Consider the following 21,725-nt stretch of genomic DNA (forward strand, 5'->3'; position numbering starts at 1 on the left):
GGGCTCGGGGGTGCGGCGGCGTCCCCGGCTCCCTCACCCCCCCGCCTGTCGCCGCGCCGCCTCGCCTCTGCAGGCCGCGGGGACGCGCCCCAAGAGTGGGAGGCCCGAGTCGGGTGGGCCTGACCCGAGGGGCTGGGAAGGGACGGTCCCCTGGGCGGGGCGCCCGGAAGCCTCTGGAGCCAGCGCGCTCCGGGAGCCGTCGGGGATGCCGAGGGGCGGCGGGAGATGTGCGTGGAACTGTGGCTCTTTGCGGCGAGTGGGCAGAGACCCGCCTCTGAAATCCAGTGGAAACTGAAAGGCTCCACCAGGCGCACACGTATAAAGCTTTGATGTCCTGTTAGCGGATCAGAAGCCCCGAGCCTCAAACTGAGAAATCCTGTTATAGGAGTTCCTAACCAGGCAGACAGGAGAGCCCTGCTGTGGTTTACTTGGCGCAAGGCTGAGAAACAAAACCAAAACCAAGAAAGGACACCAGCGGGCATCCTCGGTTAATGTGTTTATTTGATTCATTGTTTCATTCACCGCACCGAGTGCCTTCACCCTAGCCTAGGTTGGGCACAGGGGTAAAGCCAGAACAGTGCTCCCGTGGCATGAAGTCGACAACCTAGTGGGAAAGCTTGTCATTAATCACAGAAGCATGCTATTAAAGGAATAATTAAAAACGGAATATGGAACTTTGAGAAACTGACCCCTTCCAGTCTGTTTGCTTTCCTTCCAAAGGTAAAATTTTGTTATAAGATTGAGCTGACTTTTGTAAATTACACATGTCCTCGCCCCAAGAGTCTGGAACAAACTACAGGGTTGTAGTGCCTGGATCTAACTAAAGATTTTGCTGCCGGCTCATTCCAGGCTATGGCCCTTGTTAGCTAGCTGCGTGTTATTGTGCGGTGCCCAGTGCATCCACCCATCACTGCTCTCTCCCCATTTGGTCGCTTCTGGCCCCTCTTTTCCACTGACTCTCTTCTCACAGGGGAGGGGACTTCAAGCCAGATCCTCTTGGGCTTCTGCACTCATACCCCATCAGTGGAACATCAGTAGATAGCCTTCAGCAAAGGCCTGAAGAGGAAAAGTGACGGCCGGTGTGGAATAAAATGACATTCTACTTATACTTCTGCCAGTTGGTTGGTTTTTTCCCCCAGTTTGTTTGAAATCAGGAGGCAAACTAGACACTTCAACCTCCATGCTCTGATGACAATTCATCCCCCGCCCCCCCATCACCACGTTAGACCAAGCCAGCCAAGGCTCACACCCAATTTTTATCCCTTCATCCCCTCCAATCCATTCTCCAGCTGGAGTGACTTCCTAAAATAAATCTGATGATGTCACTCAACTCTTAACAGCTGTTCAAGTGGAGACTTGCCTGAGGATGCCACTTGACTCCCTGCTTGACCCCATGACCACTGAGATCTGGCCCTCCTGATTCCTCAGCTCTAGTCTCCCACCAACCCCCTAAACGCTAAGTAGTATTGGATTCTCTGCAGTCCCTCAAATGACAATGCTCTCTCTTGTGCCTGAGACTTTGCGTCATAAACTACTTCTGCTCGCCTGGATTTCTCACCACTCATGCATTCCTGTCCCTTCACCCCTTTCATTTAGCCCCCCCCCAATGATCCGGTTAAAATTAGTTCCACAGATCACCCACCTTCCTGACAAGCTTGCCCTCCCCCCTCCTCCCCCACATGAGGTTAAGGGCCCCATCTGATCATGCCTGCCAAGTCCAGTATATCCCCTGTGTCTAACTGTTATCTCCCCCCTTAGAAATTCACATAGTGCCTGTCATAGGGTAATGATTCAGTACAGTGAGGGAGTAAATGATTGAGTGAAAGAAAAAAAACGCTTCTTCCATGAAACTTTATTTGGATTCTCATTACTCTAGTTCCTTCATTCATTTTCAAATGTTTTTAAAACATCTACCATGAGCCAGCCATTGTGACTAGATCAAAGTCAGACCTGGTACTTGCTCTCGTGGCGCTCAGGCTAGCACCTCGAAGGGCTGCACAGGTAATCAGGATAGAAAGCAGAAGGATCCTGGGTACCTGCTCTGCCTCAGACCAGAGAAGGCACCGCTGGGAACTTTCTGGAACGTGGACTTCATTCCAATGCAAGACTGACACGCACTGGCCTTCGCACAACAGAACTTAAATAGGCAGGGAAGACAGATAAGCAATTACAAGACAGTGGGGGAAGTGTGATGTGCTATGAGGGGCGAGAAGGCTAACCTGGGAAGAAGTTCTAGAAAGACAGTGCGTACAGTGGAAAATCCCACTTCATGATGAGACATGTTGAAACAGTGGCTCACAAACTAGCACAATAATTTCTAGCCAACGTCTTTGGCTCTTCTCTCTGTGGATCATCTAGCACTTGTACAAAATTGACAAATAATAAGGAAGTTAACCTCATTCGGATCACTAGGAGCGGTGAGGAGGCTGAGAAGTAGCTCCTCTTTGGGTTAGAATGCTCAATTTATTTTCCTAATGATGACTACACCCAAGAAAGCAGGCCTGGCTCACCACTCCAGTGAGCGGCGGAAGGCCGCTGAGTCAAAAGGGCTGTTGACACCCACACCAGCAGGAGACTGAGTCATGCTCACCTAGACTGGAGGCAGAGCTGTCTTCTTTCTAGCAAAGCTAAACTTTGGATGATGTCTAAAAGTAATAATTAGACAACTTCTGTTCTCAGAGAAGCAGCATCCATGGGGCGCCTGGGTGGCTCAGTCAGTTACACAGCTGTCTTCGGTTCAGGTCATGACGCCGGGTTCCTGTGATGCAGCCCCCCTTCTCTGGAAGACTGCTTATCCCTCTCCCTGTGCCCCTCCCCCCCACCCCACTTGTGCTCTCTCCAGCTTGTCCTCTCTCTCTCTCAAGTAAATAAATAAAATCTTAAAAAAGAAGAAGCATCCATGTGTGCACATACACATTGGCTCCCCATTAGCCTGCACCTGGCCCATGGAACTGCTGGGCACTTCTGGGTATTTGTCCAGACATTAAAGGATTAGTTCAGGCAGGAATAACTTTGAACCCATCAAATGGAGAAATATTTAAAATAATTTATCTGATATACCTCAATAAAAAAATGGATAAAATAAAGTAGATTTTTCCGAAACTTTTTTTGGCTTTCCATATCTATAGAGAGAAGAGTGTAGTGGTTATGAGCTTGAACTCTGGAGAGAGACTGGCTGGGTTCAAATGTTGGATCCTCTTACTGGCTTTGTGATCTTCCGCAACTTGTTGAACCTCTCTGTGCCTCAAGCTTCTCTTCTATAAATGAGGACAATGATAGCACCTACCTCCTAGTGTTAAATGTTAAATGCATGAATACACCATGTTTCATTGAGTGTAAGTCATGCATATTCCCATTGAACATTTCTGAAGTTGAGGTGCATTTTACAATTGATAGTGTGGCAGAGTTTAATTGTCTCAGGGCTATGTAAAATAATTGTGCATCTTTTTTTTATTATTATGTTCTGTTAATCACCATACATTACATCATTAGTTTTTGATGTAGTGTTCCATGATTCATTGTTTGTGCATAACACCCAGTGCTCCATGCAGAACGTGCCCTCTTTAATACCCATCATCAGGCTAACCCATCCCCCCACCAACCTCCCCTCTAGAACCCTCAGCATCTTATAATCAGTGTTGTCTTAGATGTGATGAAAATCAGGACACAAAAAAGAGCTCAAAAAAGTGCATAGCAAAAAAAAAAAAAAAAAAAAAGAGAAGTGCATAGCACACAGAAAATACTATATAAGTATTTAATAGATTATAGATAAAAAATATAAATATAGTTCCTCTAACTTCATCAGAGCCAGTCAATATGGCTCATTTTAAAACAGTCGTCCATGTTGGCAATGGCAGATAATGACATGACTGACCCATTTGCCAGGGAAGAGAGAAGCTGCTCTTAACACCTGGCTTGGGGTTGGAGGAGACATCTGATATCCATCCCTGTGTCTTAGCAAGATCTCAGAAAAATATGTATCTGAGAGCTGCTGAGACATGGGCACCCTGAATGGGCTAATAACGTGGCACCCCTCTAGGTCAATATTCTTTATCTAATTATTTATTGGAGAGACTGGGTGCTCTGACACACAGCAGAGAAGTAGGACCTCTGACGGTGGGGCTCAGCAATCCAGCTGTGGCCCCAAACCTGCATATACCAGGGAGCACACCAAAACTGTGTAGCTAACCACCACCTTTAGAAGGATAGTGACCATCCGACTACTCAAGAGGGCCCTTTGGAGGTTTTACACCCTCCCCAAGGGGCTCATCAAAGTATTGCTTTCCAATCATATACAGCATTCTCCCCAAGAGAAGGTTCAATAAATATATATATTTTTAAATATCATCACGTTTCTGGTAATGCTTTAGCAAACCTTGGAGACTCATCCTATGAGTGACTCCCATTCCTCTTCCCATCAGCCATAATTCAGCTCAACTTCTGGGCCTCAAAAGGCCCAGATGACAGGCAGGCAGACGTTAAGTGGGTGTTGTATATTTAGAGAGGGGATCAAAAGCAGCTTCTGTTGCCTTTTGTTTCTTGCTGATTACATGTTCTCTTTTAAAATGTATTCAACCATCAATGTGAGAATGCAGAACATTCTGTGTTAAACTTTCATTATTTTTCATTTTCTTCATTGTGAATAGTTCGTATATTTCTACTTATCTAGAACAAATGTATATTTCCTTTGTATCAAGAAAGTTAAAAAAAACTTTCCAACAGCAATCAGAAAAAGGAAATAAAGGCATCCAAATTGTTAAGCAAGAAGTAAAACTCACACTATTTGCAGATGACATGATACTATATAAATGAAACTCTAAACACTCCACCAAAAAACGACTAGAACTGATAAATGAGTGCAGTAAGGCTGCAGGATATAAAATCAACGTACAGAAATCCGTTGCATTTCTATAGACAAATAATGAAGCAGCAGAAAGAGAAATTAAGAAAACAATCCTGTGTTATAATTGCACTAAAAATAATAAAGTATCTAGAAATAAACTTAAGGAAGGTGGTGAAAGATCTCATGGACTGGAAAAACCAATATTGTTCAAATGTCCATACTACCCAAAGTGATCTACAGATTTAATGCAATCTTTATCAAAATACCAACAGCATTTTTCACAGAATTAGAACAATCTTAAAATTTGTATGGAACCCCAAAAGACCCTGAATCGCCAAAGCAATCTTGAAAAAGAAAAACAAAACTGGAGGTAACACAATTCCAGATGTTAAATTATATGACAAAACTGTTGTAATCAAAACGGTATGGTACTGACACAAAACTGGGCACATAGGTCAATGGAACAGAGTAGAAAGCTCAGATAAAGCCACAATTATATGGTCCATCAATCTTCCACAAAGGAGGCAAGAATATAAAATGGGGAAAAGAGTCTCTTCAACAAATGGTTTGGGGAAAACTGGACAGCAACATGCAAAAGAATGAAACTGGACCACTTTCTTACACCATACACACACACACACACAAAAAAAAACCTCAAAGTGGATTAGGGACCTAAATGTGAGACCTGAAACCAAAAAAATCCTAGAAGAAAGCACAGGCAATAATTTCTCGAACATCAGCAGTAACAGTCCCCCGAGAAACAAAAGCAAAAATAAATTACTGGGACTACATCAAAATAAAAAGTTTCTGCGCGTCAAAGGAAACCACCAACAAACTAAAAGATAACCTACTGAATGGGAGAAGATATTTGCAAATGACATATCCAATAGAGGGTTAATATCCAAAAGATATAAAGAACTTACACAACTCAACACCAAAAGAAACCAAATAATCCAATTAAAAGATGGGCAGAAGACGTGAACAGACATTTCTCCAAAGATGGCCAACAGACACGTGAAAAGATGCTCAACATCACTTATCATTGCAAATCAAAACCACAATGAGATATCACCTCACACTTGTCAGAATGGCTAAAATCAAAACCACAAGCAACAGCAAGAGTTGGCAAAGATGTGGAGAAAAAGGAACCCTCGTGCACTGTTGATGGGAATGCAAACTGGGGCAGCCACTGTGGAATAGAGTATGGAGGTTCCTCAAAAGGTTAAAAATAGAATTACCATATGATCCAGTAATCACACTACTGGGTATTTACTATGCCAAAAAAAAAAAAAAATACAAAACACTAATTTGAAGGGATATATGCACCCTGTGTTTATTGTAGCATTATTTATAATAGCCAAATAATGAAAACAGTCCAAGTGTCCATCAATAGATGAATGGATAAAGATGTGGAGATATATACAATGGACTATTATTCAGCCACAAAAAAGAATGAAATCTTGCCATTTGCAACAACATGGATGGATCTAGAGAGTATAATGCTAAGCAAAATAAGTCAGTCAGAGAAAGGCAAATACCATATGGTTTCACTCGTATATGGAATTTAAGAAACAAAACAAATAAAAGGGAAAAAAGAAACAAACCAAAAAATAGACTCTTAACCCTGGAGAACAAACTAGTGGTTACCAGAGGGGACTAGGATGGGGGGATGGGTGAAACAGGTGAAGGGGATTAAGAGTACACTTATTGTGATGAGCACTGGGTGATGTATGGAATTGTTGAATCACTATATTGTACATCTGAAACTAATGTAACACTGTATATTAACTACACTGGAATAAAAAAAAAACCTTCCAGGGAAAAAAGAAACTGAAGTTCTATTAACATGTTGATAATAGGAAGAAAAATTAGAAAACAAGAATAAACAATTGTATACATGAAATGATCACACTGTGTGAACATACGCAAAAATAAAAGACTGAGAATTCACTAATTGTCTCCGTGTGATAAGATAAGTAAAATTATTTTATTCTATTTTTGCATATTTCAAATTTTAAATAGAGAAAATATCTTACAAGAGGAAAATAAGAAAACACCTTTTTTTTTTAAAGAGAGAGCGATCTTGGAGGGGTGGGGAGGGGCAGAGGAAGAGAAAGAGAGGGAGAGAATCTTAAGCAGACTCTACGCTGAGCAAGGAATCAAAATCAAGAGTCTGACGCTTAACCGACCCAAGAAAACACATCTTTAAAGCAAATAATATTAGGGGCGCCTGGGGGGCTCAGTCGGTTGTGTCTGACCCTTGATTTCGGCTCGGGTCATGATTTCAGGGTCATGAGTTTGAGCCCCCAATGGGCACCATGCTCAGCGTGGAGTCTACTTAAGATTCGGCCCCTCCCCACCGCCCACTGCTCCTGCACACCCATGCCCACAAACTCTCTCTCTCTCTCAAAAAAATATAAATAAGCAAAGCAAGTAATATTAAATTTAGAAACCACTAAATTTAGTAAGTATAAATTTTTAAAAATCTCTCGGGAGGATTTCCTTTCCACTAGTTGTTCATAGATCACCAAGGCACCTGGTCATTCTTCTCTATAATACAAACATGACTTGGAAGCTCTGATGAAGCAAGAAGACCCAAATCCACACTCTGCAGATATGGATAAACTGCTAGGCGTGGTTGTCTTGCCTAATAAGACAATTCAGTATTATTACTAAATTGATATTAGTGTTATTAATGTTAATATTACCTAGTATTTGCGGTAGTCTGTTCAGACTGCTGTAACAAAATACCACATACTAGGCGGCTTATAAACAACAAACATTTATTTTTCACAGTTCTGGAGGCTGAGAAGTCCAAGGTCAAGGTGCCAAGAGATTCAGTGAGTGAATTTCATCACATCCAAGACACCACTGATTATCAGATGCACCACTAAGGCAATTAAATTATTCCACATTCATGCTAAAACCCAAGAGGTTCGTGGTATGTCACCACCCTCCTTTGATTTGTCTAAAAAGGCTTTATTGAGAAAAATGGAAAGGAGCAATAAGAACCATGACATTGGCCATAGTCATTGAACTGTCTCCCTTGGTTTGTTAGCCAGTTCCCCTAGGTCCTAAATTTGTCCACCAGTGGTGATTAGGTGGCACCATTTTTACCAGACAGTATTATTGCTTGTCTCGATGTGGAGATGCCTCTTCTTGATGCTTTGTGCCCCTCCCTGCAGCCCCCAAGAGCTCTGCCTCCACTTCCAATGGCATTTAGACTGTGGATTCGGATCCCAGGTCTCTCACAGGTCTGTCCCCTCCACCTTGCCCAACACTGTGTGAGCCCCTTGCTGTTGCAGCAAGTTCTGCTATTAAAGTCCCTGGGCATTTGAGGCCTTGTCTTGGCTTTATTAATCTGTGCCACATGGACCCGTGGCCCAACAATGAGCGCATCTGTTGCAATTCTAATATTAGCAACAAACACAAGTCACATCATCTTGTATAAAGAGAATATTGAGGGAGAAACATTTGGTCACTAGCAGAGATGTGGCAACATAAAACAAGGACCTCTGTCAACTGCTGGGCTGTCTGTTATTCAGGGGGGAGAGATGGAGGAAGAGAGAAGAGTCGAGAGGATAAATCTTCCCCTCCTCCCTTCTGTTCTGCTGTCCTAGGGAAATGCACATACCCCAGGGCAGGCAGAGAGGAGCGCTGCCACCCTAGGAGGACAGAGGTCTGAGATGATGAGTCGGAAACAGCCGTGCTTAGGTGTAGGAGTACAGAAGGCGTGCAGACGGTCTACTGAGCTATCAAGTCATCTGAATTAGACACCTCTGGTCACATGACTTAGAGGACTCCAAGCAGCTCACCTTTTTACCAGCTCCAAAGGTACCACAATTTTGTACTCCTGCCACTGAAATGAAACTGGGGGGGGTATGGGGAGGTTGTCCACACATCATTTAGGATAGTCTCCCTGACTGTGGGATCTCTGCAACCCAAACTGGCTGTTTAAAACAGGGAGCATGTCTCAGATATCAATGGGCCAACTCCAGAAATGTTTCATTTGGCCTTTAGGGCTTTTAAATTTTGTAATTAGCTGCCAAATTTTAAAAACCTGAAGATTTTTTTTTACTGAAATTGCAAGTTGCCAGCTACTCTGGAAAATTCAGAAAATGGCAGCCCCATGACCCTCATTCCCACAAAAACGATAGAAGGCGGGCCCCAGGGAGAGTCCTTGGTCTTACTGCGGGGCATAAACCAACATCTCGACAGTACCACTCACTTAGATAACTCGCATCAGCCCAGTAGGAGGGTGAATTTTCCACCAGGGGTCAAGGGTCTCACGGGAAAGGTCAGGAGATCTCTGGCCAGGTTTTCTCCAACCAAGCAGCCTGTGGGTGCCATGAGCAGTGGGCAGGAATGGATGGAGAGAGAAGGACCCCACCGCAAAGAAATACAAACTCCCACAGCTGAAAAGCCAAGCCCCCTCCGCACAGTGACTTGAGTGAAGGGGACGGTAGAGCCAACACAGCCAGGACACCCGTGAGTCGCGACAGAGAGAAACAGAAACGTTGGTCAAGAAGCCCGCACAGAGCCTTGTCACGTGTGCTGTTCCCTGGAATGAAGACGGGAATGGCGGGGGCAGGGAACGAAGAATGTGTCCTCTCTGTGTCCCTTCCTACTTCCACCGGACCTGAAGAGAAAGAAAACAGACCAGAACTCACTGGCACTTGCCGAAGAAACTGAACTCCCATCCACCCCTGCAGCCGAACTCCCCGGGGACCGAATGCTAGATGGGTGGGCCTCATCTTGGCTGCACGTGGGCGTGGCCCAGGGAGCTTTCACAATTTTGTACTCCTGCCACTGAAATGAAACTGGGGGGGTATCGGGAGGTTGTCCAGACATCAGTATGTTTCAAATATGATTCCAAAGCGTTGAGAACCAGTGCGCTGGAGCAGTGTTTCTCAGCCTTAAACTTGCCCGTGACTCACCTGGGATCTAGTTAAAATGCAGATTCTGAGTCATAGGTCTGGGCTGGAGTCTGAGCTTCCACATTTCTGCCAAGCTCAAAGGCCATGTCCATACTGTGGATCCAAACCATGCTTTGAGTGACAGGAAGCCACAGCCCTTTTCCTTTGTCATTCTGTTTCAAGTATTTTAGCAAGGGAGACTGACAGCCTGTCACCTCCAAGTCTGAAATGCTGGTAAGAGCAAAAAAATAAATAAAGGTAATAATAATGTTATTAAAGTAATACAAAATAATAATAAGAACATCAGTAATAGCAAGACTTTGTTGTGTGCTTTTTTTTTTTTTAAGATTTATTTATTTATTTTAGGGCGCCTGGGTGGCTCGGTTGGTTAAGCATCTGCCTTTGGCTCAGGTCATGATCCCAGGGTCCTGAGATCGAGCCCCACATCAGGCTTCCCTCCTCAGCGGCGGAGTCTGCTTCTCCCTCTGCTTCACACTCTCTCTGTCTCCTGAATAAATAAATAAAATCTTGAAAAAAATAAAAAAATAAAGATTTATTTATTTATTTTAGAGAGAGAGAGAGAGCACACAAGTGAGCAGGGAGAGGGCGCAGAGGGAGAGAACCCTCAAGCAGACTCCCTGCTGAGTGGGATTCCCTTCATCAACCTCGCCAGGCTTGATCCCACAACCCATGAGATCATGGCCTGAGCCAAAACCAAGAGTCGGACACTCAACCGACTGAGCCACCCAGGGGCCTCTGTTGTCTGCTTTTTTGCCAAACACTGTGCTGATGTTACACTTTTTTAAAATGCATATATTCAACAAGAAGTTGTGAATAGCTTGTTCTTAACTTTGAGCTGGTTACTATTGAGTGTTTTACTTACGGTGACTTATTTGATCTTCCCGACCCCTCTTGTTGTGGTTACTGCTATGATCATTTCCATTTTCGGGAAGAGGAAGCTGAAGCAGAGACAAGGCAGCTCACCAAGGTCACACGGGGTAAGCGCAGGGCGGGCTGTGTGCTGGTAACCACTCCGTTAGACCGTCTCTCCAGGGAGCTGGGGCCTCAGAGTTGTGAGTCACCTGCTCACGGTCACGCTAATCAGTGGCAGAGCTCGGCTTCAAATCTCCATCGACTTAACTCTGCAGACTGACCTCTTGGAAGGAAAAATGAATGATGTACATATACTGCAAGTCAGTGTTCTCGGCACACTGCCAATATGGTGGCTGTATCTGCCTGTCTCTTTAGCTCTTTCTTTTACCTTTCTCCTAGACAACCAGGGTGAACTCTAGACAAGCAGTTTGGGGTGGGGGGTCTCTGTCCATTTGGGCTGCTGCAACAAAATATTATAAACTGGGTGTCTTAACAGTTATTTCTCAGAGTTCTAGAGACTAGATGTCTGAGATCAGGGTGCCAACATGGCCGTGTTCTTGGTGAGGGCCCACTTCCTGGTTTCCAGACTGCCACCTTCTTGCTGTATCCTCAGATGGTGGAGAGAGAAATCGTCTCTCTCAGGTCTCTTCTTAGAAGGGCATTAATCCGTTCATGAGTGTTCTACCCTCATGACCTAATCACTTCCCAAGGCCCCACCTGCAAATATCATCATACTGGGGATTCGGGTTTCAGTATATGAATTTTGAGGGAATGCATTCAGTCCATAGCTGGGTGGGGATGGGGGGCAGATAGTGGGAAGACAGAATGGAACACAGGAAATGGAATTTAAATGACCCAGCTCCCTAAAGGAGCCAAGGAATGTCAATGCCATGGGCAGAGGAAGGGAGGGGTCTGACAGTAAGCCACATTCACTTTCCAGAGTGAAGCAGCCAGTGGGGAAAACTCAAAGCCAGCCCTCTTCGTCCTGCAGAACCAGTGAGAAAGGAAAAGAGATGTCTGGTGCAGTCATCATTCCCCCCCCAAACGGTGGCAAATGTCCATTTGCCAGGCACCATTGAGAAAAAGCAAGCAAGAGGGCTACCATGCGCCCAGGAACAGACAGAAACAGCTCTGAGAGCCCCACGGGGCTTTGGCCCTAAGCTTGAGGCTGTGCACCCCCCCAAAAAAGTTCCATCTCTCAAGGGGCTCTAAAACCAGCGGTTTGGGGAGAGCCTGGATATTGTTACGGTTGCTGAAAAGAAGCTGTGGCATGGAGAAACTGCCTATTGCTTGTCTCTGTCTCCAAGCAGATCGTAAACTCCGCATTATGTTGTTTTCTGAGCACCTAGTACAGTGCCGGCTGGTGATGGTGCTTAACAGTGTTTGTCGAATGAATGAATGAGTGAATTGTATTTGGAATATGAGACACAGAGTTTAGTCTCTGGCTCTGCAAGTTATTTCAACCACCTAGCTTAGAACTGGATATCTTATTTTAAAACGTAATCAAAATGAAAGCAATAATGCTATCATAGAGACTGTTTCTTTATTTTAGCTGTTTCTTATGATGCTAACCCTTTTCTCAATTCTATCGATGGTTTTGAGGCATTTATTCATTCAACCAACAATACTCATTGAGTTGCCACCACACAGAGAAAACCAAGAGAGATAATAACCAACTGTATTAATCTGCTGTAATCCACAAGATACACCAGAGGTAAAATAAAGTTCTTCCAGTCCTAGAGGGTCATGGGTAAGTACAGTGGAGGTGATAGGACCACAAGAGGAGGAAGGTTAGGCCAACTGGTTCCTAAGGAGTTGCTCAGGAAGGAGAAACTTACTCAGTAGACCTTTGACATTCCCAGGGAATGGATCCCAACACCTTCACCAATTCCTAATGCTGGTGCTTTCCTAAATATTAACCTTCTCTGGACCTGGGGTTTTCCTGCGCAGAGCCTCACTCTAAATCTACCGCCTGTTCAACTCTCCCACCTGATCATCCACCTTCTAGCTGTTTTGCTAGAAAACTCCTGCTGTGGGTGCCCTAGGAGCAAGGGGTCTCCTTCCTTCACACTAGCTTCATAGCCCTCTGCATTATTCAAATATGGGCTCAGCAAAGCTCCAGAATAGTGACTGCACGCCATTCATCGACGTTGCTCATAACTAGCTGAAATGGCTGTTAACTTAGTGAATGCCAGGGACCCGCTGAGTCTGCCGGAGTCCCTGCTAATGACAGTACACGTTTAAAGTTCCTACTGTGAGTCCGACACACGCCAAGTGAGTGGATACCCAGGGAACCGAAACCTCTAGAGCTCCTGCTCTCAGGTTTTGCATTTGGTAGGAAAGACAGAGTCGTTTCCAGAGTTGGCTGTGAATTATGAGTGATTTCAAAGGCTCTCTGGTCCCCAAATTCTTCTATCCCCAGCTCCCCTAAAACACCAACCACCACAATCACTCGGTAGTCTTCTAGAGCGGTGTGCATTAACTCAGTTAAGATACTCTGTGCCTATGCCCCACCCCAATCTCCTCCGAGGCTCCCACTCCCCCACTTCCACTCTCCTGATCCGTAAGCACATTGAGGATGCTCCCACCTCAGGGCATTTACACGTGTTGTCCCTCAGCCTGTAAAGAGGCCCCCACGTGCCCATGGCACACTTGAAGACCACAGCCCCAAGAGACCTTCTCAAAGTCTCTTCCTACATCCCTAAAAATGCCACCCCATCAACTATAGCAGCCCTGTCACCCTCTAACCCCCTAACTCTGCTTTTTTTTCCCCCTATAGCCCTTAGGACTACTTGACATGTTACTGTATGTCACTTTTTATTTATTTTAAAGATTTTATTTATTTATTTGTCAGAGAGAGAGCATGAGCAGGGTGAGGGGCAGGGGGTGAAGCAGGCTCCCCTCTGAGCAGGGACCCTGATGGGGGTCTTGACCCCAGGATCCTGAGATCATGACCTGAGCCTAAAGCAGACGCTTAGCCAACTGAGCCACCCAGGTGCCCCCGTATATCACTTTTTATAATGAGAATCTAAGTTCCAGGAGAGTTGAAAGTTTGCCTTGTTCACCGTTATGTTCCCGATCCCAAGAACGGTGCCTGGCATGCTGACTGACTGAATGAATGAATGAATGAATGGGCCTGAAAGGGCCATTCACACAGGATGTGGATCTTTGGAGAAGAGGCTCTGAGAGATGGGACAGAGAAAAGACGCTCTCTGAGGTCTACAGGCCTGGATGTAGAGCTGGTCCGGGCGGGGGACCCTGAACATTAGGGCACAAGGATCCTGGAGGCCAACAAATCAGAGGTGAGGAAAGAAAATGCAGAAACCCAACAACACAAATGTTAGGTCTGCGTAGGGTGGCCCCTCCAACCACACATCCTTCCCCTGCAGAGCTCAGCTCTGCTCCTCCTCCCTAGTCGTCCCTGAAATCCCCCTGTAATCCCCACCACTTACTGAGGGTTATAATGAGAAGGGTACCACTATCACCCCGCGGTGAGGGGCAGGAGGGACAAGAGCACGTGAGGAATTTCAGGGCGACAGGCTGGTGTGCAGCACGGGACGGCCAGGCCCCCGGAAAGAGGGGCTTTTCCTCACCCTGGTTCTGCTCAACTCTGATAGGTTTCCTTTCGGCTTATCTCTGTGGCCAATTCCTCACAACAGTTTGTGGTTTCCTACTTCTAGTGATGACAGGTAACCCAAACACTGGGGGGGGAGGGGGGAAGCAACTTCAAATCCATATATAGCCACAATCCAGTGAAATAAATATCATGCTGCAGGTCGTTCTGAATATCTGGAAAGGTCTCCATTCACACGCGGAGACTGAAACGATGTCGTGGTTAATCCTTCTGAATAAGGCAGAGTGTCCAGATAGACAAATCCGTAACTGAAACATTTTAGTAAATCTTACGGGAGTCCCAAGACCCAAACACCAACTTCTACAAGTAGTGGTCAAGTCCGGTTTCTTCTGTCCGTCTCATAAGTTTGGGCTTGTAAGTAACAACGATACCAGCTAATATTTCTCTAGCACGAGTTATGTTTGCACTGGTCTGAGCTGGTTGTGGGCAGCCTCCAGCGCGGTGCAATGTGCTAACAGCCCCCTTTGCCTAAGGAGGGAAGCGGAGAACCAGAGGAAAGAGCCGATTCATTGACAGATTACTCAACACATCAGTGTAGGAGTCTGAATAGACATTGGGTCTTCTGGTTCATGAGCCTGGATGAAATCTTGACCTTGCTTTGGTAACATTACAACAAGGCCAAACATGACAAGGAGTGGAATTCGCAAACAAGCATATGTGACCTTTTGTACAAATATGTGGCAGATCATGAGAAAAAAAAATAAGTTTCTACCAGGAAAAATAATGGGAGGAGGAGAGTTGGGCATTTTCTTACAAAACTAAATATATTTTTACCATGTGATCCAGCAACTGCATTCCTTGGTGTTTACCCCAATGAGCCAAAAAAGTCCATCTACACAAAAACTTGCACAAGAATCTTGAGAGTAGTTTTATTCATAATTGCCAAAACTTAGAAGATGTCCTTCAGTAGGTGAGTGGGTAAATAAACAATGGCATAGTCATACAATGGGATATGATTCGGCACTAAAAAGAAAGGAGCTATAAAGCCACAAGACACGGAGGAAACTTAAATGTATATGAGTAAGTGAAAGAAGCCAAATCTGAAAAGGCTACATACTGTATGATTTCAACTAGATGACATTCTGGAAAGGGCAAAATGATGAGGTCAGTACAAAGATCAGTGGTTGCCGGGGGTTTGGGAGGAGGAAGAGAAGAAGAGGCAGAGCAGAGAAGTTTTAGGCAGTAAGACTATTCTGTGCAGCGCTAAGGGTAGATACACGTCATTATACATTTGTCAGAATGAACACCTCCAAGAGTGAACCCTAATATAACTATGTAACTATGAACTTTGGGTGATAATGATATGTCAGTGCAGAGTCATCAATTCTTTTTTTTTTTTAAGATTTTATTTATTTATTTATTTATTTATTTATTTATTTATTTGAGAGAGAGAGAGAGAGCATGCTCATGAATGGGAGGAGGGGCAGAGGGAAGGGAGAAGCAGACTCCCCGCTGAGCAGGGAGGCTGACACAGAGCTCGATCCCAGGACCCCGAGATCATGACCTGAGCCAAAGGCAGACACTTAACCGACTGAGCCACCCAGGCGCCCACAGTTTCATCAATTCTACCAACTCTACCACATTGGTGTGGATGCTGGTGGAGGAGGCTGGGAAGGGGTATATGGGAGTCTCTGTACTTTCTGCTTCATTTTGCTGTGAACTACTCCAAAAAAAAAATAATAATAAAGTCCATTAATTAAGAAAAAGAAAAGTCATGGGTAAGCCTGTGAGGGTGCTGATGAGGGAAGCGGTGGAACCAAGCAGCTTAGAAAGAGCATCCGAGAGCGTGTCCTTGGCCTCGCGCTTGCCCTAGAGGCAGCAAGGGCGTGTGATGCACATCCAGGTGCACTGAGCAGCGCAAGGACATCCCGCAGCATTGCACAGAAACCTTGCTCTGTAATGTTGGCGCAGAGAACATCAGTGAGTGCTTGCTGCAGGTCGCCAACTAGAAGGTGGCAAAGCACAGGTCCAAATGACATTCTCTGACTCTAAGACCGGTTCTCCCCTCTCAGTCACTGCCGGCAAGGGAAAAACAATGACTAGGGAGAGGTTTGCTTTACCAAATACACCATGCTTCAGAATCAGCTTCACACAGATGCAGCTGGAGCAGGTATATCGATGAGCTGAGTTTGTGGATGGAGGGAAAACATAAAGCCACCTCAACGGCACGATGGTTTCTCTCCTTTACCATCAAAAGAAAAGTCAGAAGCTACAGGGGAGGAGGTAGGGAAGAGGAATGAATAGAGATTGATGATTACTCTCCAGAGTGACAGCCTTCCCAGAATTTCCCAGACCAAGGACAGAAGGCCATTTGTAATGGAACAGCAGAGTCCCAACGCTCCCCGGAGTCGCCCTGGGGAGTCACTGTCTGTGGTGGTGAGGAAGACGAGCCTCTGCAGGTCTGGAGTCAGGCCACAGCGACGCCGTGCGGAGTGGCCCAGGCAACCTGGCTCAATTGTCACAACCAGCTTGAACCGGCCTCATGTTCCGGGTTTACTGGTGGGAGGGCTGAGGGGGCCAGCGGGTGCACAAATGCAGAGGGGCAGGGGAGGCAAGCAGTGGGAGAAGCCGGAGTAGAAAGCGTTATGCTGTCCAGGACTAGGGTCTCACTGCAGTGCCTTTCACTTGCCAGCCGCCTGTCTGAGGTCCAGTCCAGCAACTCCAGCTCCCTTCTTGGTGTCCTCACTGTAGTGCTTTTATCTTTTAAAGTTGTATGTCACATGCTGCACGATGTCCTGTGTAACTCCAATTACTACGGAATTTTCTCTACCCACAGGACCGACCATCTTCCTTGGCCAACGGCAAGTCTCAGGGCCCCAAGATGTTGTGTCACCCACTGTCCTGGGGCCCATCTTACACCAGAAGCCCAAAAAGGAGGCAGGCAAAGCCCACACAGCCCCCCACACCGGGCATTTCCAGACACCAGAGCCTCACTCCACAGTTCTGGTTGTATGTTTAGAGAAACAAGTCCTGCTCTGAATGTCCTCGTCAGCATTTGATGAGGAAAAGCACAGAGCCTTTTAGTTTAGTAGCTTAGTTACTCACCTTAACATATATTGTTAAGTTAAGTTAAGGAAAACTAAGTTTCCCAGATCCCTCTAGACCCAGGCAGGCTTCCCCAAGTCTCCTTTCTTGTCTTCCGTGCATCCCAGGGACTAAGGCCCATCTGCCCGCCTCTTCATGGCCACACCATCTCATCCTTCTGTCTCCAAGCCTGGCTGGAGAAAGAGAAAATCTCCTACCTCCCTATTTCCTAGCTGCTCCAGGAAAACAAAGTCTTCAGTCCTTAAGGCTGCAGGAGAGCAGAAGGAGGCAACACACACACTCACACACTCACACACACACACACTCACACACACGCTCACACGCATTCAGTGCCTTACAAAGCTCTTGTCTTAATGTCATTCATCTGACTTTCCCAGATGGTAATTATAGGTCTCCTTTGGACTTTCTCTTCTATTTTTCTTCTATTTTTATCTACGAGTGCTCACCTAAAATCTTTCTTATTCTGACCCAGACTTTTCCAAAGGTGATGCAGAACCCGTATTCCCAGGTGGTCCCTACTGAGGCAATCGAGAGAAAATGTTAATTACTGTTAGTTGCATCTATGGTAGTGTATGGTAGGCGCTGTTAAAAGATGGTTTAAAGCATTAGCTAATGAGATTCTCAGGGCAATCTGTGAAGTCTGACGCTCTGAGAGGATGAATTAACTTGCTCAAGTTCCATAACTTCTAGGGAGTGACAGAGCTAGGATCTGAACCTGGTTGATGCCAAGCCTAATCTTTTTGACCACAACAAGCTCAGAGGTGCAAAGGAAATCAGGAAATTATGCTACTAATTGCCAGGGATCCAGACTTCAGCAGCGTTCAGGAGCGTTTTTGGAGAACTCTGTCAGAAACATAATAGCTTTTTGCAAACTCCACTTTGGCCCAGAGCTGGAATGAAAATGTTAACAGCGTTAACAGGGGTCGTTCAAGGACTCTGAGCTGCGGAAGCCTTACCACGAGGACAGGTTGCAGGGCTCAGGTCCCCAGCGCTGTCCTGGGGTGGGACCAGCCTCCGGGTTCCGGAGCTGTGCGCACTGTGCCCACCGAGGCACATCCTGGCCCCGGGCCGGGCCGGGGCAGCCGACTCCTGAGCCCCTGTTCCCGAGGACGATGACTGACGACGACCCTGTCTGCCAGTTGGGCAGCTGGATGGAGATTCGGGGCAGACCTCCCTCCAGGCGCTCAGCTCCCGGCTGCCGCACTCCCGCTGGTTCCCAGCTTTCAGAGTTTTGATCGTATAAAACTGAGACTGGGACTGAGAAGGGTATGTGCTATGTTCTTTTTCACTGCTAGTAAATCTCAGTTTGTTAGCTGACACTGGGAAGGGTATGTGCTATGGTGAGCGCTGTGAATTGTGCAAGACTGTTGAATCACAGATCTGTACCTCTGAAACAAATAATGCAATATATGTTAAGAAAAAAAAAAAGAAGAAGATAGCAGGAGGGGAAGAATGAAGGGGAAATTGGAGGGGGAGACGAACCATGAGAGACTTTGGACTCTGAGAAACAAACTGAGGGTTCTAGAGGGGAGGGGGGGTGCAAGGATGGGTTAGCCTGGTGGTGGGTATTAAAGAGGGCACGTTCTGCATGGAGCACTGGGTGTTATGCACAAACAATGAATCATGGAACACTACATCAAAAACTTATGATGTAATGTATGGTGATTAACATAACAATAAAAAAGTAAAAAAAAAGAGCCATTGACTTTTAATGCCATAATTTTGGTCGTTTGTATAAGAGTTTCTTCAAATATTTTCACTCCAAATCCTCATAATCCACTTATACCTGGATCTGATACTGGAGCTTTTCCCCTCCAGCTGGCAGGGGTTTCCCACAGCCCCGCCTTTTCTTTTGGGGTGTTTAGTGAACGGACTCCCCTCCCCGCGCCCCCTGCTGGACAGGAGTGCCTATTGCAGCGGTATCGGACGTTTCTGGTTTTCCGTTTCTCAGTCAGGCCTCTTCTGGGCCTGTGTCTGGGCTGCGTGTTCCATGTAAGCAACGTATTTCTGAAATATTGAAATATTTTTCACCACTGGATGAAATTTCATTACTGTAAAGCTTAGATTCTAGATGCCATGTTCCTGAGATGCTATGGTTTCAAATGAATAAATATCAGAGTCCTAAATCCCAAGCTCTGTTCTGGATATAGCCGAAGTTGCTGGACATCCACATGAAACCACAATCGTATATGGGGCGCCTGGGTGCTCAGTCGTTAAGTCTGCCTTCGGCTCAGGTCATGGTCCCAGGGTCCTGGGATCGAGCCCCGCATTGCATCAGGCTCCCTGCTCAGCGGGAAGCATGCTTCTCCCTCTCCCACTCCCCCTGTATAAACATAAGAATTATTTACTACAATGATAAAACCTCTCATATATGTCACCAACCACCACAAATTCTAACTTGAACTCTTTAAGCAACAAGAATACCTCCCAGCCCGCCAATTCCTTCAGGAACTAAATCCTATTTTCAGCAGTTTCTTGCACAAAGGAAATGGGATATTTTTTGACTGGCATTTCAATCAAAAAATATTATTGAAGATAGACATAATTGAAAGAATAATTTTATTTAATCAGCTCCAATATAATTCTGTTGTCAGCAGACCCATCAGACTCCAAAATGTTCTTTTTCACTGCTAGTAAATCTCAGTTTGTTATCATCTCACTAAAAAAACAAAACTATTTGGGGTAAAAATATTTCTTTCAAACCTGAAGATGAAAAGGTACAAAAACCCATATACCTTAATAGTGTGAAGATTTGATAAAAAAAATTTAAAATGTTCTTAATCACCAAAATAAAAAGTAAAGATTTAAAAATTTTAAACATTTCAAATGTAAATAGTTCTTGCCTTAATCTCTTACATGTTTGTTTGTTTGTTTGTTTTTTAAAGAACAAAGGTGGAGGAATAAACAGGCAATTGTCCAATAATATGCAATCCTGATTTCACATGAGCATTTTCCAAGATCCAGAAATATGCTTTCCTCTTTGAATGCAACCTCAAAATATGAAGCAGCATGAATTGATGGCTCTGTGTGTTCTATCAAAAATTGAATTCACTCAGCACTATTCTCATCCAATCCCTCAATATCCTTCAAAATCATTCATGTCAAACTCTGGTCTACTCCTTCTAGTTTCCCATAAAATAAAGACTGCCTGATAAATCTGTCTTTAAAACTTTTTTAAAAAGATTTATTTATTTATTTATTTTATTTGAGAGAGAGAGAGAGAGCGGGGAGGGGGGGCACAGGGAGCAGGAGAGAGAGAATCTTAAGCGGGCTCCACGCCCAGCACAAAGCCAGAGGTGGGGCTTGATCTCAAGATCCTGAGATCACAATCTGAGCCGAAACCAAGAGTTAGGCATTTAACCGACTGAGCCACCCAGGTGCGCCTGTCTTTAAAACTTTTAACATGACAACATAACAAAACTAGTTACCACCCATAAGACAACTACTTAATGTATATATATATATATATATTCAATTTTATTTAATTATATATATATTCATTTTTAATCCAGGAGAAATAGAAACCCCATCTATAATGATTTCCAATGCAAAAATTAGAAAATGGTTCCACAACTGAAAAGCAAAAGCTTTGAACTTTTAACAGAGAAAGTTCTCCCTTTCCATCAATTTCACACATTTAACAAGAAAAAAAAAATAATACATAGCTTATCTTCCACGGATCTGAAATCCTGATTTCAAATAAGATATTCCCAGACCCATAAAGTGCTTTCTCACTGGAGCCATTTTCAAAATGAAAAGGAATGGGGTGATAAGCCAATAACATTTTATTTATTTTATTTTTATTTTTTAAGTAAGCTCTATGCCAAAGAGGGGCTTGAGCTCAGGACCCTGAGATCAAGAGTCACAGGCTCAACTGACTGAGCCATCCAGGAGCCCTGCCATAACACTGTATCCTAATCTAATCCCATGACTCCTCATTGTAAATCAAGATAGAATTAAAATTAAAAGCCACTGGGGTGCCTGGGTGGCTCAGATGGTTAAGCGTCTGACTTCGGCTCAGGTCGTGGTCCCAGGGTCCTGGGATCGAGCCCCACCTCGGGCTCCCTGCTCAGTGGGAAGCCTGCTTCTCCCTCTCCCACTCCCCCTGCTTGTGTTCCCTCTCTCACTGTGTCTCTGTTAAATAAATAAATAAAATCTTTAAAAAAAAAAATTAAAAGCCACAAAAAAGTAGAAAGGTAAGGATCCAGAGAAATTTTTGATCAGGAGAGAGATGAAAAACTCTAGCTAAATGACTTCACTAAATCAGTGACTCAAATAAATATGAATTGAGGGACTACAATGCTTAAGGTATCAAGATAAGTTCAATGGGGAATGCAAAAATGAATCAAAAGATGTTTATTTCCATGGGGAAGATAAGACAAGTGCAGAATTAACACTAATTGACAAGTTGGAT

This window comes from Phoca vitulina, unplaced genomic scaffold, assembly GCF_004348235.1.
Source record: "Phoca vitulina isolate PV1807 unplaced genomic scaffold, GSC_HSeal_1.0 scaffold34, whole genome shotgun sequence".
Taxonomy (NCBI): Eukaryota; Metazoa; Chordata; class Mammalia; order Carnivora; family Phocidae; genus Phoca; species Phoca vitulina.